At 44.6% G+C, this 25,667-nt stretch overlaps 1 protein-coding gene across 1 annotated transcript in view; it reads right to left on the bottom strand.

Moving 5' to 3' along the window:
• Positions 1 to 25,667, bottom strand: part of LOC126259850 (high-affinity choline transporter 1) — a 357,917-nt gene that overhangs the window by 268,918 nt on the left and 63,332 nt on the right. The window lies entirely within an intron of this gene.

The raw sequence follows: 25,667 nt of genomic DNA, 5'->3' as shown, positions 1-25,667 counted from the left end.
CTTCCTGGCAACGCTAGGCGTCGTTGAAGATCGGCAACGCAGCCGAGAGGCAACAGGGATTAGGCTGTCTGTGGCGTTCCTATGCAATGTGTGTTGCCTATCGTCCAGTACTTGCTCCGTGTGAAAGGCGGTTCGCCGAGCAAAACTGGAGTTCCTGACTCGCCTTTAAAATATAAGAGGCGACACTGCGACCAGCAGGGGATTTGGCGCACTATTCCACTTCCGTGGTTTTCGACAGATATACACATTCTTCATTCCCCAAAGAGAGGCTACGGGTTTGTCCTTCGGCAGCCAAGAAAGAAATAACAGCACGTTGGTTTTTCTTTGGACGCATTTGGTAACAACAACGTCACAGCTCACGTTTCCGCATTTACTGGACGCACATCGGAAAGACACGAACGCCATACTAATCCCTTCCCAACATGTCGGTGAATCGTGATCGTACTACGTTGCATATAAGATACAGCTACGTCTTCAAACGCAAATTTTTTGTTCGTCCCTCGTATTTTCCTCCACTTAGAGACACTCATTCTTATGCTTTTCTTGTAGAAAATCACTCTATCAGTTTACTAGGGTAGGTAGTACGCAGCACAGTTCGTTTGCAGGCCATGCTGGAGAGATGAAATTTCTATGTCAAAGGGCCGGCAGAAATTCAAGAACACCAAGCGACAACGAACATTTCGTCCGTAACAAAGGAGCTTTTCCATGACCTGTTGTATTACCCGCAGACATTTGTCGCAAAGATAGTTAGTTAGCAACATGTTCCATAGGTCATCTGAATGATCTTTTATCGAAATGATATGGAAATAGTCGGCTTACAATATATGTATGCATGATTAGTGTTAACATTATTGAACACGTTATTGTTTTTAGTCTTCATCATGTAACTACATCTTTCTTTTTTGGCTACTAGGGTTTAAGTAGATTGAGTCAATGAAATAGAAGCAGTTGTCCAGGAGAAATGATTTTAAATTAGATTTAAAACTTGCTTCGTTCTCTGTCAGACATTTTATGTTATTGGGAAAATTATCAAGTATTTTTGTTGTCGCATATTTAACTTCTTCCTGAGACACTGACAGCTTTAACAATGGATAATAAAGGTCATTTTCCCTCTAATGTTGTAAATATGTACATTGCTGTTCTTCTCAAATTATGATGGACTATTTATGATGAATTTCACTTCCTAGCTCTTTGGACAGGTACTTACATGACGCCCATGTGTAAACATTTCTTTTTCTTTTTTTTGCGATAAATACCTTCCTTCTAAGTAATGAGTGACCCCAGAAAACTATTTCACACGACATTATTTAATGGAAATATGGAAAATATCAGGAGGTTCATACTTTTGTTTCCAAGATTAGCTATTACAGAAATGAAAATAGTAGCTGAACTAAATTGTTTGAGAAGATCAGTAATATATTCCCTCCAGTTCAAATTTCATGAATATGTACAACCAAAAATTTGGAGCACTATACACTACTGACTGCTGCTCATGTCCTACATCAATTTTTGGTATGACTCTATCTGTTTTACAGAACTGAATATAGGTTGTTTTTTTTTTTCAAAATTTAGGAAGAGTCCAGTTTCAGAGAAGAACTTAATAATTCTTTGGAAAACATCCTTTACGAACTTTTCTGTAGTTTTCTCTGTAATGGGTTGTATTATAGCGTTAATATTCTCTGCAAATAGGACCAATTTTGCTTGTTCAGCGTTAAGTAGAACGTCACTCATATACAGGGTGCCAATTATTGAACTATATGAAATAAAGCCGTCATAACATCTGAACGGTTTGCGTTAGGACGTTGAAACTGCTCTGTTGACCGCAGGGCATGATGGGAATTAGTATTATGTGAATATGGCTTGAATTAGCGACGAAACCCACTTTCATTTGGATTGGTTCGTCAGTAAGGAATATTGGTGCATTTGGGGGACTGAGAATCCGCATTTCGCGATCGAGAAGTCTCTTCACCGTCAACTGTGTGGTACGCAGTGTCGAGTCACGCATTAATCGGTGCGATATTCCTTGATGGCCCGGTGACTACCGAACAGAATGTGAAAATTTTGGAAGATGATTTCATCCTCAATACCCAAAGAGACCCTGATTTCGACAAGATGGGGTTCATGCAGGGAGGAGCTCGACCCTATCGAAGTAGGAGAGCGTCGTGGAGAAGCACTATGGGGACCGCATTCTGGCTCTGGAATACCCAGAGGCCACTGCATTGGTCTCGATTGGCCGCCATATTCTGCGGATCTGAACACATGCGACTTCTTTTTTGAGGGGTTGTATTAAGGATAAGCTGTACAACAATAATCTCAAAATCATTGCTGAGCTGAAAACAGCCATTCAGCAGGTCATCGACAGCATCGATATTCCGACACTTCAGTGGGTCATGCAGAATTTCGCTATTCGTCGGCGCCACATCATCGCCAATGATGGCAGGCATATCGGTCATGTTATAACCTAAATCCAAATATCTGTAGTGACGTTTATATGTTGAATAAAGTGTGTGCACTCTTTAATTTGTAACAAATTTACGTTTTTTTTATATAGTTCAATAACTGTCACCCTGCATAGCAGTGGCCCCAGTTTGAACCCTGTGGGACTTCCCTTCGCGATTTTTCTACACTCACTATAATTTTTTACCTTTCCTACCCTGTATGAAGATCTCATAACTAATGAGGAGGTCTTGAATAGAATCGGGGAGAAGAGAAGTTTGTGGCACAACTTGACTAGAAGAAGGGATCGGTTGGTAGGACATGTTCTGAGGCATCAAGGGATCACCAATTTAGTACTGGAGGGCAGCGTGGAGGGTAAAAATCATAGAGGGAGACCTAGAGATGAATATACTAAGCAGATTCAGAGGGATGTAGGCTGTAGTACATACTGGGAGATGAAGCAGCTTGCACAGAATAGAGTAGCATGGAGAGCTGCATCAAACCAATCTCAGGACTGAAGACCACAACAACAACCCTGTATGAATTATTCAGCACACCTTTGAAGCACCATGCATACATACAACAAAATTATATTACGGGCCACTGAGGGTATTTCACAAATAAAAGTGAATGAAAGGCATATAGCATAAAAAAATTATTTAGCTGTTAAGACGGTTCACAACTCCGAGAAGATAATAATAACAATAATAATAATAATAATATGGAAGCAAGTAAGGAACGACAGAAGACATAAAAATAACGAAAAATTAATTCATTCTTCGAGCATTCGCCTGGGGAGTCAGCCATCGACTCATCTTGAGAGTGGCTGTAAGGTCCACAGCCGAAACATCGCAGGAGGAAGCGTTACTATGTGGCATGCACGCCGGAAGAACGATGTCATATTCAGTCTCCCCGGAAAACCTCAAGAATGTCCGCGGCTCGTGGTCTTGCGGTAGCGTTCACGCTTCCCGCGCACGGGATCCCGGGTTCGATTCCCGGCGGGGTCAGGGATTTTCGCTGCCTCGAGCTGACTCGGTGTTGTGTGTCTTTCATCATCATTTCATCCTCATTCACTCGCAAGTCGCCGTAGTGGCGTTAAAGAACTTGTGGAGCGGTGGCTAGGGGTCTCCCGGCCACCAATGCCATACGCTCACTATTATTATTATTACCTCAAGAATGATAATCCAAAAACTGATAATGGTTACTTTTGCAGATGTAACAATTTAGAACGTGCGTGTGTAGTGTGTGTAACACGTGAATGACAAAGAGGAACCATCGGTCCGAACTGTTTCTCCTTCTGCGGTCCGCCCGTCAGCATTCCCAGCGGGTGGGCGCGGGGTCGCGTTTTCTGGTCAGCCGGCGCCGCGGCCACAAAGAAAGGTCAGCCGTCACGAGGCGTCGCGACGCTTTGTGGGCAGCGGCGCAGAACTGCAGGGGCCACGGACGCTGCAAAGGCCGCGCAGTCGCTGCACTTCACTCCTCACATCCCCCACTGACAGGTCACGCAGAAACGTGGCTCAAAGCCCGCGATCCTGCTGCCATGACATCTCCTCAGGCTTAGTGGTACCCGCAGCTTCGACAGGCAGATTTCAGCTTGAGCTGTTACCTCCGACATGGTCAATACGCAAAGTATTTGTATCATATGCCACATGTGACGTCCGTTACATGCGGCTCACGACGTAAACACTGACAAGACAAAAGCAAATGGATAGCGCCATGCACATGGCGGTATTATAGTGCTCACAAGGTATAAAGGGGCAGAGCATTGGCGGAGCTGTCATCTGCACGCAGGTGATTCAGGTGAAAAGGTTTCCATAGTGTTCATGGCTGTAGTACGGGAATTAACAGACTTTTCAACGCGGAATAGTAATTGGAACTAGACATTTAATTTCGGAAATCGTTAAGGAATTTAGTTTTCCGAGATCCACAGTGACAAAAAAAGAGCCGAGAATACCACATTACCTCTCACCACGGACAACGCAGCGGCCTACGGCCTTCACTTAACGATGGAGAGCAATGGCATTTGTGTAGACTTTTCTGCACAAAAAGACAACCAATGCTGCGTGAAATAATCGCGGAAATCAATGTGCGATGTGCGACAAACGTATCCATTACAACAGTGTGACGGTATTTGCCGTTAACGGGTATGGTAGTAGACGAACGACACGAGCGCCTGTGCTAACAGCACGACATCCCCTGCAGCGCTTCCCTTTGGCTCGTAACTCTATCGGTTGGACCCGAGACCACTGGAAAACTGTGGCCGTGTCAGATGAGTCCCAATTTCAATTGATGAGAGTTGATGGTAGGGTTCGAGTGTGGTGAAGACGCCACGGAGCCATGGACCCAAGTAATCATCAGGGTGATGGCTCCACAATGGTGTGGGCTATGTTTACGTGGAATAGACTGGCTTCTCTGGAAGTTCAGCTACTTGGAGACCATTTGCAGCCATTCATGGACGTCGTGTTCCCATACAACGACGCAATTTTTACGGATGACAATGCGCCATGTCAGTGGTTCAAATGGCTCTGAGCACTATGAGACTTAACTTCTGAGGTCATCAGTCCCCTAGAACTTAGAACTACTTAAACCTAACTAGCCTAAGGACATCACACACATCCATGCCCGAGGCAGGATTCGAACCTGCGACCGTAGCGGTCGCTCGGTTCCAGACTGTAGCGCCTAGAACCACTCGGCTACCACGGCCGGTCATGTCAGTGGATCACAGTTGTTCGTCATTTGTTTCAAGAACATTCCTGACAATTCGAGAGAGTGGTTTTTACCACCCAGATGCCCAGACATGAATCCTATCGAATATTTATGGGACATAATAGAGAAGTCAGCTCGTGCACTAAATCCTGCGCCGACAACACTTTCGGCTATAGAGGCAGCATGGTTCAATATTTCTGTAGGGGACCTACAACGATTTGTTGAGTCTACGCCACGTCGAGTTGCTGCACTTGCACTACGCCGAGTAAAACAGATCCGACACGATATTAGGAGGTGTCTCTAGACTTCTGTTACCTCAGTGTAGTCACGCTTGTAGAAATCTGAGGAAGTAGATGACTCTCCAAAAATTACCAAGGCGAACGTTCTCGAAACGAGATATGTAACTGTCAATGCTGTTTCCACAGAAATGAACACACTGCAGATGAATATATTAAACTATGTACATTTCGTAACTACAACAATTATTTTTACTGCGAGACTAAGAGCAAGAGATTGACAGTTAAGTGTGTAGTAATGTTCTAATGCATCTACATCTACGTGATTACTCTGCTATTCACAATAAAGTGCCTGGCAGTGGGTTCAATGAACCACCTTCAAGCTGTCTCTCTACCGTTCCACTCTCGAATGCCACGAGGGGAAAACGAGCACTTAAATTTTTCCGCGCGAGCCCTGATTTCTCTTATTTTCTCGTAATGATCATTTCTCCCTATATAGGTGGGTGCCAACAAAATGTTTTCGCAATCGGAGGAGAAAACTGGTGATTGAAATTCCATGAGAAGGCCCAGTCGCAACGACAAACACCTTTGTTTTAATGACTGCCACTCCAATTCACGTATCATGTCTGTGGCACAATCTCCACTATTTCGCGATAGTACAAAACGAGCCCTTCTTTGACCTTTTTCGATGTCATGAGCCAGTCCCACCTGATGCGGATCTCACACCGCACAGCCATACTCCACAATAGGGTGGACAAGCCTGGTGTAAGCAGACTCTTTAGTACACCTGTCGCATCTTCTAAGTGCTCTGAGAATGAATCGCAGTCTTTGGTTTGCTCTACCCACAGCATTATCTATGTGATCGTCCCAATTTAGGTTATTTGTAATTGTAGTCCCCTAGTATTTTGTTGAATATTTGTAATTTTAATCCCTAACTATTTAGTTGAATTTACAGCTTTAAGATTTGTGTGACTTATCGCGTAATCGAAATTTAGCTGATTTCTTTTAATATTCATGTGAATAACTTCACACTTTTCTTCATTCAGGGTCAATTGCCACCTTCGCACCATACAGATGTCTTATCTAAATCATTTTGCAATTTTTTTTGGTCATCGGATGACTTTGCAAGACGATAAATGACGGAATCATCTGCAAACAATCTAATAGGGCTACTCAGATTGTCTCCTATGTTGTACACATAGACCAGGAGCAATAGAGGGCCTATAACACTTCCTTGGGCAGCGCCGGATATTATTTCTGTTTTACTCGAAGACTTTCCATCTGTTACTACGAACTGTGACCTTTCTGACAGGAAATCACGAATCCAGTCGCACAACTGACGCCGTATTCCATAGGGACGCAGTTTGGTTAGAAGACGCTTGTGAGGAGCGGTGTCGAAAGCCTTCTGTATATCTTAAAATATGGAATCAATTTGACATCCCCTGTCGATAGCACTCATTACTTCATGAGTATAAAGAGCTAGTTGTATTTCACAAGAACGATATTTTCTGAATCCGTGCTATGTGTCAATAAATCGTTTTCTTCGAGGTAATCCATAATGTTCGAACACAGCATATGTTCCAAAACCCTACTACAAATCGACGTTAGCGATATGGGCCTGTAATTCAGCAGATTACTCCTATTTCCCTGTTTGGCTATTGGTGTGACTTGAGCAATTTTCCAGTCTTTAGGTGCGGAACTTCCTATGAGCGAGCGGTTGTATATAACTGCTAAATATGGAGCTACTGTATCAGCATACTCTGAGAGGAACCTGACTAGTATACGATCTGGACCGGAGGCCTTGCCTTTATTAAGTGATTTAAGCTGCTTTGGTACACCGAGGATATCTTCTTCTATGTTTCTCATCTTGGTCGTTGTTCTTGATTGAAATTCAGACATATTTACTTCTTCTTCTTTGTAGAAGCAGTTTCGGAAAACCTTGTTTAATAACTCTGCTTTAGTGGCACTGTCATCAGTGACATCGCCCGTTGTTATGGCGCAGTGAATGTATTGATTGCGTCTTGCCACTGTTGTGCTTTATGTATGACCAGAATCTCTTTGGGTTTTCTGCCAGATTCCCAGACAGAGTTTCGCTGTGTAAATTATTAAAAGCATCTCGCTTTGAAGTTCGCGCTATATTTCGAACTTCCGCAAAACTTTGCCAATCTTGCTAATTTTCCGTTCTTTCAAAATTTGGCATTCTTTTTTTGTTGCTTCTGCAACAGCGATTTCACCCGTTTTGTGTACCATGGGGAATCAGTACCATCACTTGGCATATACCTCTAAATTGCCGTCCATACTATCTCTTTGAAATCATTCGACATCTTTTCTACGCTTACGTGATCAGATCGGAAGGAGTGGAGACTGTCTCTTAAAAAGGTGTTAAGAGCATTTTTACCAGCTTTTTTAAACAGATGTACTTTGCGTTTCTTTTTAATGGTTGTAGGTGTTACGGTATTCAGCCTAGCAGCAACTGCCTTGTGGTCGCTAATCCCTGTATTCGTCATGATACTTCCTATTTGTCCAGGATTATTTGTTGCTAAGAGTTCAAGTACGCTTTTGCTACCATTTCAACTTCAACGCCTCGCTTGGTATAAGGAGCGCAAACACTGGAAACAGTGGAAAAATGTTGTGTGGAGCGCCGAATCACGGTACACAATGTGGCGATCAGATGGCGGGGTGTGGGTGTGGCGAATCCCCGGTGAACGTCATCTGCCAGAGTGTGTAGTGCCAACAGTAAAATTCGGAGACGGTGGTGTTATGGTGTGGTCGTGTTTTTCATGAAGGGGGCTGCACCCCTTGTTGTTTAGCGTGGCACTATCACAGCACCAGCCCACATTGGTGTTTTAAGCACATTCTTTCTTCCCGCTGTTGAAGAACAATTCGAGGATGGTGACTGCTTCTTCCAACACGACCGAGCACCTATTCATAATGCACGGCCTGTGGCGGAGTGGTTTCACAATAGCATCCCTGTAATGGACTGGCCTGCACGAAGTCCTGACCTGAATTCTACAGAACACCTTTGGGATGTTTTGCAACGCCGACTTCGTGCCAGCCTCACCGCCGACATCGATACCTCTCTTCAGTGCAGCACTCCGTGAAGAATGGGCTGCCATTCCCCAAGAAACCTTCCAGCACCTGTTTGAGCCTATGCCTGCGAGAGTGGAAGCTGTCATCAAGGCTAAGGATGGGCCAACACCATACTGAACTCCAGCATTACCGATGGAGGGCGCCACGAACTTGTAAATCATTTTCAGCCAAGTGTTCGGATACTTTTGATCACATAGTGTATATTATGCTTTTAGTATCCTCCGAATATCCGTTGTCTAAATATTTAGATCATGCAGCCTCCCACGTTGTCCGCGTGGGTCAAGTCTGGAACAACACAGATGAGTAAATAATTCAGGGCACTAAATTCCATGATCCCGTAACTGCACCGTATGAAACGCATACAATAGCTGCAGGAATTGAGTAAGTGCTATTTTCAGCTGTCTCAAGCAAACGTCTGAGTCATTTCCAGGTCACTTAGCTACAATCCTTACCACTACGAATATGTTCACGAAATACTAACAGGTGGGCTTAGTAATGTGAGACATTATAGCATTGCTTTTTTTTAGATGAGATATTCACATCTTTGAACAGTATGGAGGTGCGAAACAGCAACGGCTCTATAGTGCCTCTAGTCGTGCGACAGGTACTTGTAAACGAAACAACATATTACCTTCCAACAGAAATAAGGCAAGAAAACATCACGACCTGTTTAAGAAATATCTATATCTTACTTTAGCTGACATAACGCGTCTTTAATCCGGAGGAACCATTCAATCACTCGAATATTAATCCAGGTTCAAATGGCTCTGAGCACTATGGGACTTAACAGCTGTGGTCATCAGTCCCCTAGAACTTAGAACTACTTAAACCTAACTAACCTAAGGACATCACACACATCCATGCCCGAGGCAGGATTCGAACCTGCGACCGTAGCAGTCGCGCGGTTCCGGACTGCGCGCCTAGAACCGCGAGACCACCGCGGCCGGCTATAAATCCAGGAAGCCAGCAGAATGAAGTAACTTCTTATGAGTCTTGCAGTGTATTACTTGTTTTTACATACGCAAAAGCAAGAACAAATTCCAATTGTAGGCTTCTTAGTATATGATAAGTTTTTTCGGACATCCAAAGAGCATCCTTTTGGTTCACGTTGCATGTAGACAATGTTTTATTATTTTAAGAAATATTCATCCTTGCTGACAAGGTCAGCCAAACTTGAAAACTTATTTTTCTTCTCAAGTTTTACATTTAGTAATTTATTTATGTTTACATTACTTTGCGCTCCGTTACAATTCATTTTCAAGGACGCCCTTAGTTTCTGTTAGACATGCCTTAAGCATTGTTGAGACAGATTTAAGATTGCTCCCACGAGGACACTTCAAGACAAGCTAAATTAGCTTGAATCGATGAAGGTTTAAAGAATCTAAGTGTTTAGGTTGTCTGAATGTCATCTGAAGGCCTGGGATCAAATCTGTATATTAACATGGATTTTTTCGCTGTGGAAGGGTGAGGAGAGTGGGGAGGGGGGCTGATGGGCGGGAGGGGAGGGGTGTATCCGAGTGCACTTAGTTTCGTGAGTAGCTACTGAATAGCAAGTAGCAGATCCATCGCGCGAGACTCAGTTCTTTATCGAGAAGTTTAGCTTTTTATTAATATCTGAAGGCTATCCGAAACGATACTTGTTGACTGAACAGTGGACGTCACAAGTCAAAAAAAAGTTAAAGGCTTATGGTATGAATGTTTGGAAGACCATTGGAACTCTTTCCCTATCCTACGCGCCGGCAGGCACCTTTCCGTCGTAAAGTATGAGCTGCGTATGTCAGTGTAGCTGTTCTGTGTGTCTGTGTGTGTGTGTGTGTGTGTGTGTGTGTGTGTGTGTGTGTGTGTGTGTGTGTGTGTGTTTGTGTGTGTTTGTGTGTAGCAATGTGTTTTGTTTGTGTTGAAGAAAATAAGAGAAAGGAGAAGGTGAGACTTGGTGCCAACACATAGCCTACTTCTCTCCATCTGACGGATGGATTGCCATCAACCCTGTCATATGCCCACACTTCATGAGACACTGCGGAGTGGTTTGGAATTTAATCCATGGCACTGGCGCAAAGACTGGTGATCAGGAACTTTATGCCATGTCCTCTCCTCCCCAAATAGTTCAAATGGCTCTGAGTACTATGGGACTTAGCATCTGAGGTCATCAGTCCCCTAGAACTTAGAACTACGTGAACCTAACTAACCTAATGACATCACACACATTCATGCCCGAGGCAGGATTCGAACCTGCGACCGTAGCGGTCGCGCGGTTCCAGACTGAAGCGCCTAGAACGGCTCGGCCACACCTGCCGGCTCTCTTCCGCCTTCTGGTCAAATACTAGCAGTGAAAATAACATCCTTCAACAGGATTCGAACGGCCTTACTTCAGAATGGAGCGCCACCGCACAGGTGTTCGTTAGCGACCTATTTTTATGGATAGGAATGGTCCGGAGTGGCCTTGGGGGCAGAGTTTTCAGGGGCAAATCCCGAGACCTGACCACACTACCCCTTCACCGGCATCGAGCCATTGCGGCTTAGGAAGTTGGAGACATGGAAATCAACTGAAGTGTATGGCTTTTATTATTATTATTATGAAATTATGGTTATCATACGTAACCTACATAAAAAACAAAACTGAATCCTCATTGGAAATGAAAAGGACAAGGAACCGAAAAGGACAAGGAACCGAAAAGTATAAGTGTCGCTGTGCCCGAGGTGCCCAGGGAGATAACACGGATGGGCTTCCATGTGCCAAAGCCCGAATCACGGAAGAAGGAGAAAAGATGAAAGAGAGGGCAGGGGGGGGGGGGAGGGGAAGAACACTTTACCATGTGGCAGGCCTACGTCTGTCATGCATAGGAGCCGGGATGGGGTTAGTACTGGGCGATAGAAGAGGGATGAAGCTAAACGAAAAGCAAAACAAACAACCGCGCATTTACTGCACGCTCTTCCATCTGTGGCGGTCAGGTGTGGAATAGATCATATACGGATAACCCTCAGCCACCACCGAGGGGTAGGTGCCATCAGCTACCAATACCTCCCAAACGAAGTGGGGATTTAAGAAAGATACATTGAAGATAGTTGGTAATTTGGCTTGTGTTCGAGCACTCTATTGGCTGCTTGTAAATAGTTCCTAAAGTCGAGGCGAGATTTTGCTCACTCACGGAAAAGGTAACTGACTGCCCACCACTTGACCCACGTAAGGGAGTGATATTTGGCGGTGGGAAAGTACGTGTGCTCTGAGTATAGAAACATTCGCGGTTCGATCGCATCCCGTGGCACCCGGATGTAGCACGCAGTCACTTGTTTGCATTAATCGCCAGACGTCGTCTGAAGAGGTGCAGGTCAGACAGCGGTGGTCATTGTCGAGATACCAGAAAAGCACACAAAGAAGAGAATCCAAGAAGCTGATACTGTGCAGTTGCTGTTTCGTGGCAAATTTCCTGTTGGCTATGTGGAAACACATTGCCCAGACGTCTACAGATGAACGGATATTTGATCTCCAGTATGTTATGGGGAATGCCGTGCAATAGCAATTTATAAAAATCTTTAAACCTGTATGGACTGGTGTCTGGAAGACCGGTATGTGCATAACTGTGGTCAATGAAGGAAGCCATAATGTGTGACAGGTGTGGTGCGACGTGGCTGACAGACCTACATCGTGAAGAGACGCAGACACAAGAACGTGCATGAGTTTTCTCGTAGGACGCATATACAATGCTGCGGCTTGCATTTAGACGTTGACGAGACCGAGGCCGCCATCTTGAGGAAGGAGCGTAAGAGTCTCATAAAGGATTCAAACATGGAACCAACCATAAGACAGTGTCTAAGGGCCGTTAAAGTTGCGCCCAATCGGTAGAGGGAGCACTTGCGTAACGTGGACCAATTTAGACGCCACTCAACGCATTGATGGGTTTCCCGGTGGCGCAGGAGGCTCTGGCGGACGTCGTTGCGAATGACGTGTAACAGACGGCGGAAATTCGTCGCGTCTTTGCGTGTGACAATGAGGGTACCGGAAAGTCCACACTTGGGGCAGGGCTGCTACTTCACCTTCCTGGATGCCCTGTCTGAAGTACATCGCAGAAGATTTAGCCATGTTCATGGTACTGCCTGCAGCAACCGTGTAGCATGTAATCAGTTTGAGGACTGCTCGAAACTCAGATCCAGAGCGGAGGAGGAGTAAGAGGTCGTCAGCGTATGCCTGGCAACGAAAAGTGTGATAGCAAAGGGTGAGTCTGGAGAGCTCAGTAGACAGTCCCTAATCAGAGGCTTTAGGCCAACAGCGTATTGGAGGGTAGAGAGTGGGCACCCTTGTCGTTGATTTGGATTCAGGTACTGGCAACACTGTAAAAGGGCTGAGGACGTCAATGAAGGGAGCCGTGACGCCCACGCGGTCGATAGCATGTGAACATCGAACTACAGGATGGTTTGTGGACTGGAATGATGATGCCAGCAACAAATGCAGGTGGCACTGCTTGGTCAGCTGTCACCAGCTCCTGGAAGGTAGTCCTCCACCGCAGCACGCTGAGCCCCTGAAAGGCACGGTAAAACTCAAAAAGTAAACCGTCGATGCCAGGCAATCCGTTGACAGTAGGTTTGTCGATTGCGTCATCAACTTCATTTCATGTGACCACCACCGTTTAAATATCCACCTCCGTGTGGGTGAGGGCACGTATGACGTATTGCAAGAGGCGTCTTCGCACCGGCATTGGCATCCTCTTTCCTGTAAGTACATCGGTAGTTTTCCATGAATGCATTAACGATGTCATTCTGATAGTTCACCTGAAAATCATGTGGCGTGACCAGAGTGTAGATGAGCAGTCGACGACGCCGTCGTTTTTCAGACACTTTAAGATGTGTGAATGGAATTTTCAATTCCGCCTGGTCGTGGCGTAGCATCCGTATCATTTTCCCCTGCAATTTGTGGCGTGCCAGTGCAATTACCCCTGCTTTCGTTTTGTGCTATTCCATCTAGTCGCCTTGTGATCATGGCTGGGAGTTCAGATCTCAGAGGATTGCATAGTAGACGTTGACGGTGTTGTGATGCCATTTGGTCAAGACCTTCCGATATTGCATCAGTGCCCTCCAGATCGCTGGTTTGCAGCAGTCCCTCTACCATGTCATCGTCAAGCGGTAGCTGGAAAGGCATCGCTATCAGGCCACCCGTGACGCAGCAATATGCTACCGACAAGCTGGAGCGTTCAGATGAGATCTATTCAGTTTCCTTTCGATTGCGCCATACAGATTGGGACGGAAGGAGGACAGTACTAATACAAGAGTAATTGTTGGAAAAGGCCAGCTGCCAGCATTTGGCGTTCCATATCAGATACACGATTCCACGAGATATATATCCCGTCAAGATAACATGCCGAATGGTTTCTAAGATATGTATGGGCAGAACGGTCGCCATGTTGGATTTCCTTGGCATCGTGGAGCAGGAGGCCACCACTGAATGTAGCTCGTGGCACACAGTAGAGGTAGAGCCTGATACTGGGTGCAGAACACAGTTAAAATCGCCTCCTAACAGGCGTGATCATATAGTCCTTAAAAGAGCAGTGTCATGTCTTCAGAATGAAACTGGACGCTTTTGTGCCATCGAGTGGTGTTCAACGGGACATAGATATTAATTAAGAACGCCCAAATAATTTCCGAACTCCTATCTCGTGAGAAGAAAGTGACGTTAGTGGCAGGAAGCCCTTTGCGAATGTAGATGGCTATTCCGCAGCCAATGGGGACCCCTGTGGATATGTAGGCAGTATAGCCGTTTGTATTCGGAAGACTGGCTGCAGGAGGGCGAAATCAATATCAGAAGCCCAGAACATCTGCCTCATAAGGTATATTTTCATCCATGAACTGACGCTGTTGGTGTTGATCTTAGTTAACAATGTGATTAGTGGAACGGCGCCAACGATGCAAGCTCCTTTGGTGCGTCCTGCTCTCGACCTCCTCTTTGCCCATACCGTGGAGGTGGACACTGATGTATCATCCGTTTGGTCAACCGAAGATGGTGTGAGGGTATTGGCAGAACTAAATCCATGTTAGTTCGCCATTTTCACGGTGTTGTGGGGGGCAGGCGCAGGCACGCCGGTAGATGTCACCACAGTGTTGTCCCCTTCATCGATGGCGATTCCATGGGTGTCGTTCAGGTCGACAGTGACCTCAACCTTGGCCTGCAACATATCGTCCTGCTTGGAGACGGTTCAGCACCTTCTCTTTCGACATTTTGGACAACGTTGTTTCCTCACGCAACCTCCTGTGTTCGATGATGCCAGGGTGTCGCGTCGCTCTGGTAGGAAGACTGCTGTAGGAACAATGAGCGACTTGAGGTTCATCTTGTTGCCAAGGAGTGGGTCAGTGGTCAGCAGCATTGGCTTCGTCGGAGCGGGGTCAAATGATGGCCGAGGCGGAGGGCCGCCTGAGGCACCCTCTATAAAAGTATGATCTTGCTCAGTGATGGCGTCCGGGAGTTGTTGTGAGGCGGCTGGAAAAAAAAAGAGTTCCAGCGTAGGTCTTAAGCAGCACCGAGCTTTGCAATGGGGGTGGCCTGTCGCCGGCAAGAAACTGCGTAATGCGTCATTGTAGGCATTCCGATCTAAGGTGGTCTTCATTCCGCCACCTAGAACTCATTCTAGGTTGACCGTCATGCGCGATTATGGCATGGCATCCCCCAATCTGTAGATAGGATGCGACATGGTATTAGGGATCAATTATATTTGTCAGACGCCGTTAAGGACATAATACGCCCGAAATTGAGTCCGTTTCTGTGCATTACGGCCATGGACTGTGACATATGGTCGGAGCGCCAGAACAAATTCCTCTGCTAGAAGTTTGAAAAGCAATTCGAAATCGAATTTTATACGAAAGCCTAAGTTGGAATGATCGCTGATCACTACTACGACATTGCCATTGGCATGACAGAAGCAGAGTACCTGTTTGATCTCATTTAGGATGCGTTCACACGCCACGTCGTTGACGGCTTTAACATAGACCGTGCTGTTCACAATCAACAAGCGTGTGCCTGTCATGTCGGCTGCCATAATCTTGACTTCATCTCTCAGAAAACACTCCAGGGGAATAGTCACCGCAAAAAGTAAATCGGAGAGTAGATTTATGGTAGCGATTCGCCATGTATCGTAGACGCTAAGCCGGCCATTAAGTAACGGTCATTAGGATGTAAACAAGGCGAGCTCTCGCTCCGCATACTAAAACACAATAGCATGACTGCCCCATTGCACTGCCAAAGACAGTCTGACCTCGGCTACGAAGACGGGTATTGTCCCAAGTATAATGGCTATATAGAGTGCCTTGACTCATCAGACTAAATGATCAGCACATAATCTAAAAATGATGAGTCTCTTACGTTTCTCAAAGTTTAATCGTGTTGATACATGTTGTCTGCAGTCAACATATGTCTCGTCTTTTGGTCTCAACACGAATACAATAATAGATATTTACGTTATCACATCACTATCACGAGTGGTAGCCTATGGTGCCACCCTTAAGTAGATCTTTGACTTCCAATATCGGTGATGATAATCGCGTAATAAATTTATGAGGGTTTCTTCAGTTCTGTCAGACATACCCCTTCAGTTCTTACTGATTTCATACGTGATGTGCAATAGTGTCTTAATATCCATAGACCAAAAACAGTCCATGAGAGCCGGCCAGAGTGGCCGAGCGCTTCTAGGCGCTAGTCTGGAACCGCGCGACCGCTTTGGTCGCAGGTTCGAATCTTGCCTCGGGCATGGGTGTGTGTGTGATGTCCTTAGGTTAGTTAGGTTTAAGTAGTTCTAAGCTCTAGGGGACTGATGATCTCAGAAGTTAAGTCCGACAGTGCTCAGAGCCACATCAACCAGTCCATGAGAACGACATTTCGAACCACAGGTACCATCAAGCATTGGAAAAATTTTACTGACAAACTTCAAAATTCTATTTCCACTGTCAAAACTGACAGTTAGCACCTGGCTTGTATTTCCCTTCCCGATATGTACGTAAACTCGATTTCCCTAAGCACAACGAATAAACACTGCGGAATAGTCAAGCAGCATACTGAGACGTGATGAGCGGCACATATCATACAGCTCTGTCTTCCTTCTCCGGAAGCCTGCGGCTATGGACAACATCTCTTCAATAGCATACCGCAGTTCACATTATTAACACTACTGTTATTGTTATTTGCGACCACTGGAGAGAGAGCACAATTTTCGACCGCATGAATGTGTTTTAGGACGATTAGCAGCAAATTCGGTGATATAGTCGTTCTATCACACTCAACGCAAGTAAATTTGAAGGATCCAGTCGATAATCTGTCTCTTCCTCTCAGGATTTCTCGTAGTATTCATTCAGTTGGATGCTCGACTGTAATCCGTGTCTCTCTAATTCGGAAAACGTAAGATTGGCTTTTCTGTGAAATCTGGGCATTCGAGGGGTCATATTTCCCGATGATATTTCATTTCCTTAAGTTAGCTTTGAGACTTTCTTTGAATCTCCTCTTCGGACTTCCAACTATGTGACTAACAGCGGTTAGCTCAGCATCTACATGGACGAACCGATTACTGCGGGGCACGTTCATCCCTTCATGTCTGACATCTTCCTCGATGGAGACAGTATCTTACAGCTAGATAACTATTCATATCACTAGGCCATAAATGAGCCACAGTACTTTGAGGAGCATTAGAATTAACCTACGTAATGTTTTGGCCACCGATTTGCCTCCGTCTGAACACTGTGGAAAACATATGGGAAGCTATCCGGCGCCAGCTCCGTAGCCAAAAGTCACCAACCTGTTCACGGAATAATTAACACAACAACACAGTGCCTCACGATGTTACAGTTAATTAATTCTGTAATTTTAAATTAGTTTCTTGTATATGTATGGACTTTATTTGTCATTATTCACTGCCTAAAGAATTGTAATATAGTCATGTTAATACTGTTGGAGAATAATGCTCTGAAAAAGTGATTCGCCTTGAGTATTTGTTTCATCGAATCTGACAACAAAAGGCCTTACAATGAGTAACGTACTTCAGTAAATTTCGACTGACATCTTGATAGTTAGAAACCATTACTAGTTTGTATAAATTGCAAATATTTGGAATATACCACCAACACTTGACGTTCAACGCAGCTTTACAATACAAACTCGCGCGTGTGCAATTTTGGCCAGCTATTTTCTTCCTTTACAGTTATAATTATTACATAATTTCACTGTAAATTCAGTCAATCAATTTTATCTTTCATTCGTTTTTGGTCAGGCGACCGTAGTTAATTATCTTCAATTATGTGCATTTAGATTTTCATCCGGTTCCGCTTGAGTATTCAGAATTATTGCTAGCTGAAATAATTCATTTAACTTATTACAAAATTTTCTTTTGGGATCGTTATTGCGCGTGACGAGTATCTGTGCATTAGAGATCAGGTTAGAACTGTCTGCATTCTTCCGTTTAGCATTGTTCTTCGGAATCTATGCCTCTTGCCAGTAAATAAGGAACATTAGGTCATTAAAACCATTAATAAACTGCAGAGTGTAGGTACTTATACGTTGAGTAACCTGTGCGTACATATCTGGAGCCACAGGCCCCCGGAAATTTATCAGGCACTTGTCAAATCGATGTCATGCAGAATCGGTGCTGTATAGCGTTCTAGAAGTGTGCCAACAAGCTATTAAGCAGATTTCGTCGTGTTTTTGCTATCAGTATCTATTCACTAAACCACTGTGAAGTACGGCCAGGTGATACTGTTCCCCTCATTCAGGTTTCTCTCCCTTCCATTCACTTACGGCGAGCGATATGCCTCTGCTCGTTGTAACTAGTCTAGTCTGCGTGGTCCCCAAGATTCTAGTATGTGCTTAGATTCCTCAATGGTAGTTCTTGAAAAATTTTAATTTCACGGTATAGTCGATGTCTATGTTGAAGCGTCTGTCAATATAGAATTTTGAGCATCTACATGGCACTCTCTCTGCTATCAAACAAACCTGAGCCAATTTTTTAAATGCGGTCAGTATTCCCTGATTATTCTATTTAGTATGAGTCGCACTAGAATTTTCTGTCTCCTAGAGTGCATTTTTACAGTGTTCTAGGCAGTACAGAGTACATGCTTTGGAGTGCAATGATCGCATCTGCTGCTACCATGCACAACGGACAAGACTTGCTGACTATGCATGCGTTGGCTCTGTGCAAGTACCTCCAACACATTTGTCAGTAATTCGTTCATTCATTTAAATGCGGAACCCGTTAGTTGTCCACATCTACAACTACATCTACATCGACGTACATACTCCATAAGCCACTGTATGGTGCGTGGCGGAGGACTTCCTGTACCACTATTAGTCATTTCTTTTCCTTAGAGCGAGGTAAAAGAGACTGTCTACATGCCTCCGTTTGAGCCCTAATTTCTCGTATCTTGTCTTCGTTGTGCATACACGAAATGTATGTTCGCGAAGGGAAATCGTTCTGCAGGCGGCTTCAAATGTCGCTTCTCTGGGGTGCCATATTAAATGCTTTTCGGAAATACGGAAATGTAGGAATATAGAACTGTCTGTTGTCATTCATCCACAGTTCGCAGTACATTATGTGAGAAAAGGACAAGCTGCGTTTCACGCGAGTGATACTTTATAAAATCGTGCTGATTCGTGTGCATAAGCTTTTCCGTCGCTAGGAAATTGGTTATGTTAGAACTGAGAATATGTTCAAGACTTCTGCAGCAATGCCATGTTAAAGACAGTGGTCTGTAATTTTGCGGGTCCGTTTTTTTGCCCTTCTTATGCACAGGAGTTTTCTGCGCATTTTTCCAGTCTCTTCTGACTTTGCCCTCGATGACAGATTCGCAATAAGTGCACGCTAGATAAGGGGGCCAGTTCCGTAGAGTACTCTTGTAAAACCGAACTGGGATTCCATGACGATCTGGCGACTTACTTGTTTTACTTGTTTCTGTTGTTTATCTCCCCGAGATATGCCTATTACTGTGTGGTCCGTTCAATAGCCACACTACGATATGTTTGTATGATTCTTCTGCGTGAACTATTTCTTAAAAGCGAAATTTAAAACTTCTGAGTTCGTTTTCCTAGCTTGAGCAGCAGTCTAGTCAACGAATAACTGGATGGAAGCCTTAGACCCGCTGAGTGATTTCATTAATGTACTTGTAACAAGGAAATACTAATCAGTGTCTATTATTTTGATATGAAGGTGGGTTGTATATAAGCCGAAACTAGTTATCAAATAACTAGACAATCAAGAGTTTTCCTGAATCCACAGCTTCAATAAAAATTACTTTGAAGGAGAATTAAGATGTAATATTTTTGTATTTTTTATCTTATTATAGCATTTACCTTTTTTATTTTTTATCTATAATAAGATTTACCAAAAATTTCAAAGAACTCTTATAAAATCTAGTCCTTGGCGCCAGAAATATTAGAGAGAACTATTGCGTGTCTAGCTTACCGTCCAGCCGAAGGCGGTATTGGGCGGTCGACCACATTTAATTAAGCAAATGCTTGTCTGCTTTACGGTTTGAGCCTCAGGTAACAGACACGCAACCACATAAACCTACTAGGACAGGTACTTAACAGTTAGTAGCTTTACGCTACTTCGGTAGCGCCTCGCGTTCTGCATGAGGTTACTGTGATGTCAAAGTGAAACATGAAGCAACAAGGATATAAGAAGCAGACTAGTACAAGAAAAGAGGGCTTTCTTTATCCAGAGAACTACATAGTATCGAATATAGACAAGAGAAAGAAATGTTTGAATATGTACGTCTTGATTTCAGCTCTGTATGAAACTGAATCACAGGCATCAGAAAAAGTGGAAAAATTGAAAATCGGAGTCACTGACATTTGGTGTTTCAGAAGGAAGTTAAAAATTACATGGACTGATAACGTATGATATGACGAGGATGTCTACACAATCAGCGAAGAAAAAAACTTTCGGAAAACACCAATTAGACGAGGGTACAGGAAGATATGAGCGAATAACATCTATGGTACCAGAGAGCAAAAATTGTAATGACAGACAGAGATTAGAATATTTGTTGTCTGTATCTGCTTACACTGGGCATAAGTGCTACTCTGAGATGAGAAGTCCGAGCGAGGTGGCGGAGTGGTTACGACACTGGACTCGGATTCGGGAGGACGACGGTTCAATTCACGTCCAGCCTATCGATATGCATCTATACAGATGACGTTAATATCGTTTACACAAGGTATAAAATGGGAGTGCATTGGCGGAGCTGTCATTTGTATCCATGTGAGTCACGTGAAAAGACTTCCGACGAGATTATGGCCACCCGATGGGAATTAACCGTTCCAGACATGAATTTGTCCCAAGGAAGGAAAATTTTTCTTTATGTGACAGTGCTCTTACGTGATTTTTTAAAGATTTTAGATGCAAGATTTGTACAAAAATATGTACTAATTTTCAAAAAAAATGTACACTTGGCCTCATGCTATGGACTAAAATAACTAATTATGAAATTTTCTCTATTGAAGTAAATAAAATGATCAATCAATAATTTCCATTCCAAATAAAAATTATAATATTCAACTGTACAGTGCATCCAAGCATATCTTAATATTCTGGTGGTCAAGAGCTGCTTCACGCTGCTACACTGACTCGCTAATATTTTCATAGTGATGTCCAACAGTTGGCAGCGCTTGAGCGCGATGAAATGGTTGAACTTCACAAACATGTGCCTCAGTTTGCCATTGGGAAAAAAATACTTATATTGCAGGTAAGACACAGTAAAAATTACTGTACGCAATTGTAGCCAGAAGGACTGAAAGGATCAACAGACAAAGAGCGCCGATTGGTAGCTGGAGTTAGACGCACGAGGCATTCCATTTCTGAAGTCGTCAGGGAATTCAATATTCCGAAATTCACAGTCTCATGAGTGCGTCGAGAATACCAAATTTCAGGCACTACTTCTCACCACGAATAACGCACTGGCCGATGGCCTTCACTTAACGACCCAAACGAGCGGCGTTTGCGTAGAGTTTTCACTGTTAACAGATAAGCAACACTGCGTGAAAAAACCGCAGAAAACAATGTGGGCCATAGGGCTAACGTATTCGTCAGGGGAGTGTGGCGAAACTTTGTGATAATGGGCTATGGCAGCAGACGATCGACGTTAGGGTCTTTGCTAAGAGCACCACGTCAAGAAGGCACTGTGGGAGCCGGTGGTGACTCAATAATGGTGTGGACTGTGTTTACATGCAATGGACTGTATCCTTATGTCTATCTGAAACGATTATTGACAAGAAATGGTAACTTTCGGCTACTTGGTTACCATTTGCAGCTAGGGTCAGTGTCGTCCTAACCGCCGTCTGCTTCACATCTGCTGTGCAGCGAGCTACCTTAATTTGAGTATTAACTGTATTTTTCTTACTTGTCACTTCTTCTTCCGTGTGTTTTTGCTTTTAGGAAGCTTTAATTGTCGAGTGCTATTAATAGTGTTCCATAGATTTCGTGTTTGTTTTGAATACAGTCAGAGAGAGTCCCTTTAGTCAACCATAGTGCCAGTAGTGCTAGTGTTTGTTTTCAATACAGTCCAGAGACAGGTAGTGCTATTTTCATTGCTTTCTACAAGAAGTTGCTAGCAATCACAGTTTAGTCAATAATCAGCCGCCTTTAGTGAATTAGCAGTCTAGTTAAAAGTTGATTAACTCTCTTCAGTAAATAGATTCCTTAGGATGGATAGGATGTGTGACTGCTGTGTACGGACGCAGGAGGAGCTGGCCACTGTTCGCGAACAGCTGAACGTGTTGATGGCCGCGGTCAGCCGTCTTCAGGCTGCTACCTCGGAGTGTAGCGGCAGTGGGGAGTCTGGTGCGTCGCAAAGTACACCCCAGGTGTTACATGCTTCACCCACTGTCCCTGCTGTCGAGACATCTTCGCGGGTACCGGGCGCGGTTTGGCCACCCTCTCCCCAAGGGGAGTGGCGGGTTCAGCGGCGTTCGCGGCGCACGAGGCGGAGGGTAACTGTGGAGGCTGGCCGTGTGGCGTCGCCTGCTCTGCCTGTGAGTGGACATGTGGCTGCTCCTTCAGCAAGGTCCGAGCAGGCACACGGGGGGAGGGGTTTATTAGTTATTGGGAGCTCCAACGTTAGGCGGGTGATGGAGCCCCTTAGGGAAATAGCGGAAAGGTCGGGGAAGAAGGCCAGTGTTCACTCTGTCTGCTTGCCGGATGGTCTCATCCGAGATGTGGAGGAGGCCCTACCGGCGGCGATAGAGAGCACTGGGTGCACCCGACTGCAAATTGTTGCTCATGTCGGCACCAATGACTCCTGCCGTCTGGGTTCAGAGGTCATCCTCAGTTCGTACAGGCGGTTGGCGGAATTGGTGAAGGCGGAAAGCCTCGCTCGCGGGGTGGAATCAGAGCTAACTATTTGTAGTATCGTTCCCAGAACCGATCGCGGTCCTCTGGTTTGGAGCCGAGTGGAAAGCTTAAACCAGAGGCTCAGACGATTCTGCGGAGATCTGGGGTGCAAATTTCTCGACCTCCGCTATCGGGTGGAGAAATGTAGGGTCCCCCTGAATAGGTCAGGCGTGCACTACACGCCGGAAGCGGCTACAAGGGTAGCGGAGTACGTGTGGAGTGCACATGGGGTTTTTTTAGGTTAGAGAATTCCCTCCCTAGGCCCGACAAGACGCCTCCTGAGACGCGGCAAGGTAGGAGTAGGCAAAATGCAACAATGAATAACAATATTAATGTGCTAATAGTAAACTGCAGGAGCGTCTATAGAAAGGTCCCAGAACTGCTCTCATTAATAAACGGTCACAACGCCCATATAGTACTAGGGACAGAAAGTTGGCTGAAACCAGATGTAAACAGTAATGAAATCCTAAACTCAGATTGTAATGTATACCGCAGAGACAGGCTGGACAGTGAAGGGGGAGGCGTGTTTATAGCGATAAGAAGTGCAATAGTATCGAAGGAAATTGACGGAGATCCGAAATGTGAAATGATTTGGGTGAAGGTCACGGTTAAAGCAGGCTCAGACATGGTAATTGGATGTCTCTATAGGCCCCCTGGCTCAGCAGCTGTTGTGGCTGAGCACCTGAAGGATAATTTGGAAAATATTTCGAGTAGATTTCCCCACCATGTTATAGTTCTGGGTGGAGATTTTAATTTTCCGTATATAGACTGGGAGGCTCAAACGTTCATAACGGTTGGCAGGGACAAAGAATCCAGTAAAATTTTTTTAAGTGCTTTATGTGAAAACTACCTTGAGCAGTTAAACAGAGAAGCGACTCGTGGCGATAACATATTAGACCTTCTGGTGACAAACAGACCCGAACTATTTGAAACAGTTAACGCAGAACAGGGAATCAGCGATCATAAAGCGGTTACGGCATCGATGATTTCAGCCGTAAATAGAAATATTAAAAAAGGTAGGAAGATTTTTCTGTTTAGCAAAAGTGACAAAAAGCAGATTACAAACTACCTGACGGCTCAACACAAAAGTTTTGTCTCAAGTATAGATACTGTTGAGGATCAGTGGACAAAGTTCAAAACCATCGTACAATATGCGTTTGATGAGTATGTGCCAAGCAAGATCGTAAGAGATGGAAAAGAGCCACCGTGGTACAACAACCGAGTTAGAAAACTGCTGCGGAAGCAAAGGGAACTTCACAGCAAACATAAACATAGCCTAAGCCTTGCAGACAAACAAAAATTACGCGAAGCGAAATGTAGTGTGAGGAGGGCTATGCGAGAGGCGTTCAATGACTTCGAAAGTAAAGTTCTATGTACTGACTTGGCAGAAAATCCTAAGAAATTTTGGTCTTATGTCAAAGCGGTAGGTGGATCAAAACAAAATGTCCAGACACTCTGTGACCAAAATGGTACTGAAACAAAGGATGACAGACTAAAGGCCGAAATACTAAATGTCTTTTTCCAAAGCTGTTTCACAGAGGAAGAGTGCACTGTAGTTCCTTCTCTAGATTGTCGCACAGATGACAAAATGGTAGATATCGGAATAGACGACAGAGGGATAGAGAAACAATTAAAATCGCTCAAAAGAGGAAAGGCCTCTGGACCTGATGGGATACCAGTTCGATTTTACACAGAGTAGGCGAAGGAACTTGCCCCCCTTCTTGCAGCGGTGTACCGTAGGTCTCTAGAAGAGCGTAGCGTTCCAAAGGATTGGAAAAGGGCACAGGTCATCCCAGTTTTCAAGAAGGGACGTCGAACAGATGTGCAGAACTATAGACCTATATCTCTAACGTCGATCAGTTGTAGAATTTTGGAACACGTATTATGTTCGAGTATAATGACTTTTCTGGAGACTAGAAATCTACTCTGTAGGAATCAGCATGGGTTTCGAAAAAGACGGTCGTGCGAAACCCAGCTCGCGCTATTCGTCCACGAGACTCAGAGGGCCATTGACACGGGTTCACAGGAAGATGCTGTGTTTCTTGACTTCCGCAAGGCGTTCGATACAGTTCCCCACAGTCGTTTAATGAACAAAGTAAGAGCATATGGACTATCAGACCAATTGTGTGATTGGATTGAAGAGTTCCTAGATAACAGAACGCAGCATCTCATTCTCAATGGAGAGAAGTGATTTCAGGTGTGCCGCAGGGTAGTGTCATAGGACCGTTGCTATTCACAATATACATAAATGACCTTGTGGATGACATCGGAAGTTCACTGAGGCTTTTTGCAGATGATGCTGTGGTGTATCGAGAGGTTGTAACAATGGAAAATTGTACTGAAATGCAGGAGGATCTGCAGCGAATTGACGCATGGTGCAGGGAATGGTTCAAAATGGCTCTGAGCACTATGGGACTCAACTGCTGAGGTCATTAGTCCCCTAGAACTTAGAACTAGTTAAACCTAACTAACCTAAGGACATCACAAACATCCATGCCCGAGGCAGGATTCGAACCTGCGACCGTAGCGGTCTGGCGGTTCCAGACTGCAGCGCCTTTAACCGCACGGCCACTTCGGCCGGCTGCAGGGAATGGCAATTGAATCTCAATGTAGACAAGTGTAATGTGCTGCGGATACATAGAAAGATAGATCCCTTATCATTTAGCTACAAAATAGCAGGTCAGCAACTGGAAGCAGTTAATTCCATAAATTATCTGGGAGTACGCATTAGGAGTGATTTAAAATGGAATGATCATATAAAGTTGATCGTCGGTAAAGCAGATGCCAGACTGAGATTCATTGGAAGAATCCTAAGGAAATGCAATCCGAAAACAAAGGAAGTAGGTTACAG

Source organism: Schistocerca nitens, chromosome 1 (assembly GCF_023898315.1).
Source record: "Schistocerca nitens isolate TAMUIC-IGC-003100 chromosome 1, iqSchNite1.1, whole genome shotgun sequence".
NCBI classification, from domain to species: domain Eukaryota; kingdom Metazoa; phylum Arthropoda; class Insecta; order Orthoptera; family Acrididae; genus Schistocerca; species Schistocerca nitens.
The sequence above is the reverse complement of the archived record's forward strand: the minus strand, read 5'-3'. Positions and strand labels throughout refer to the sequence as shown.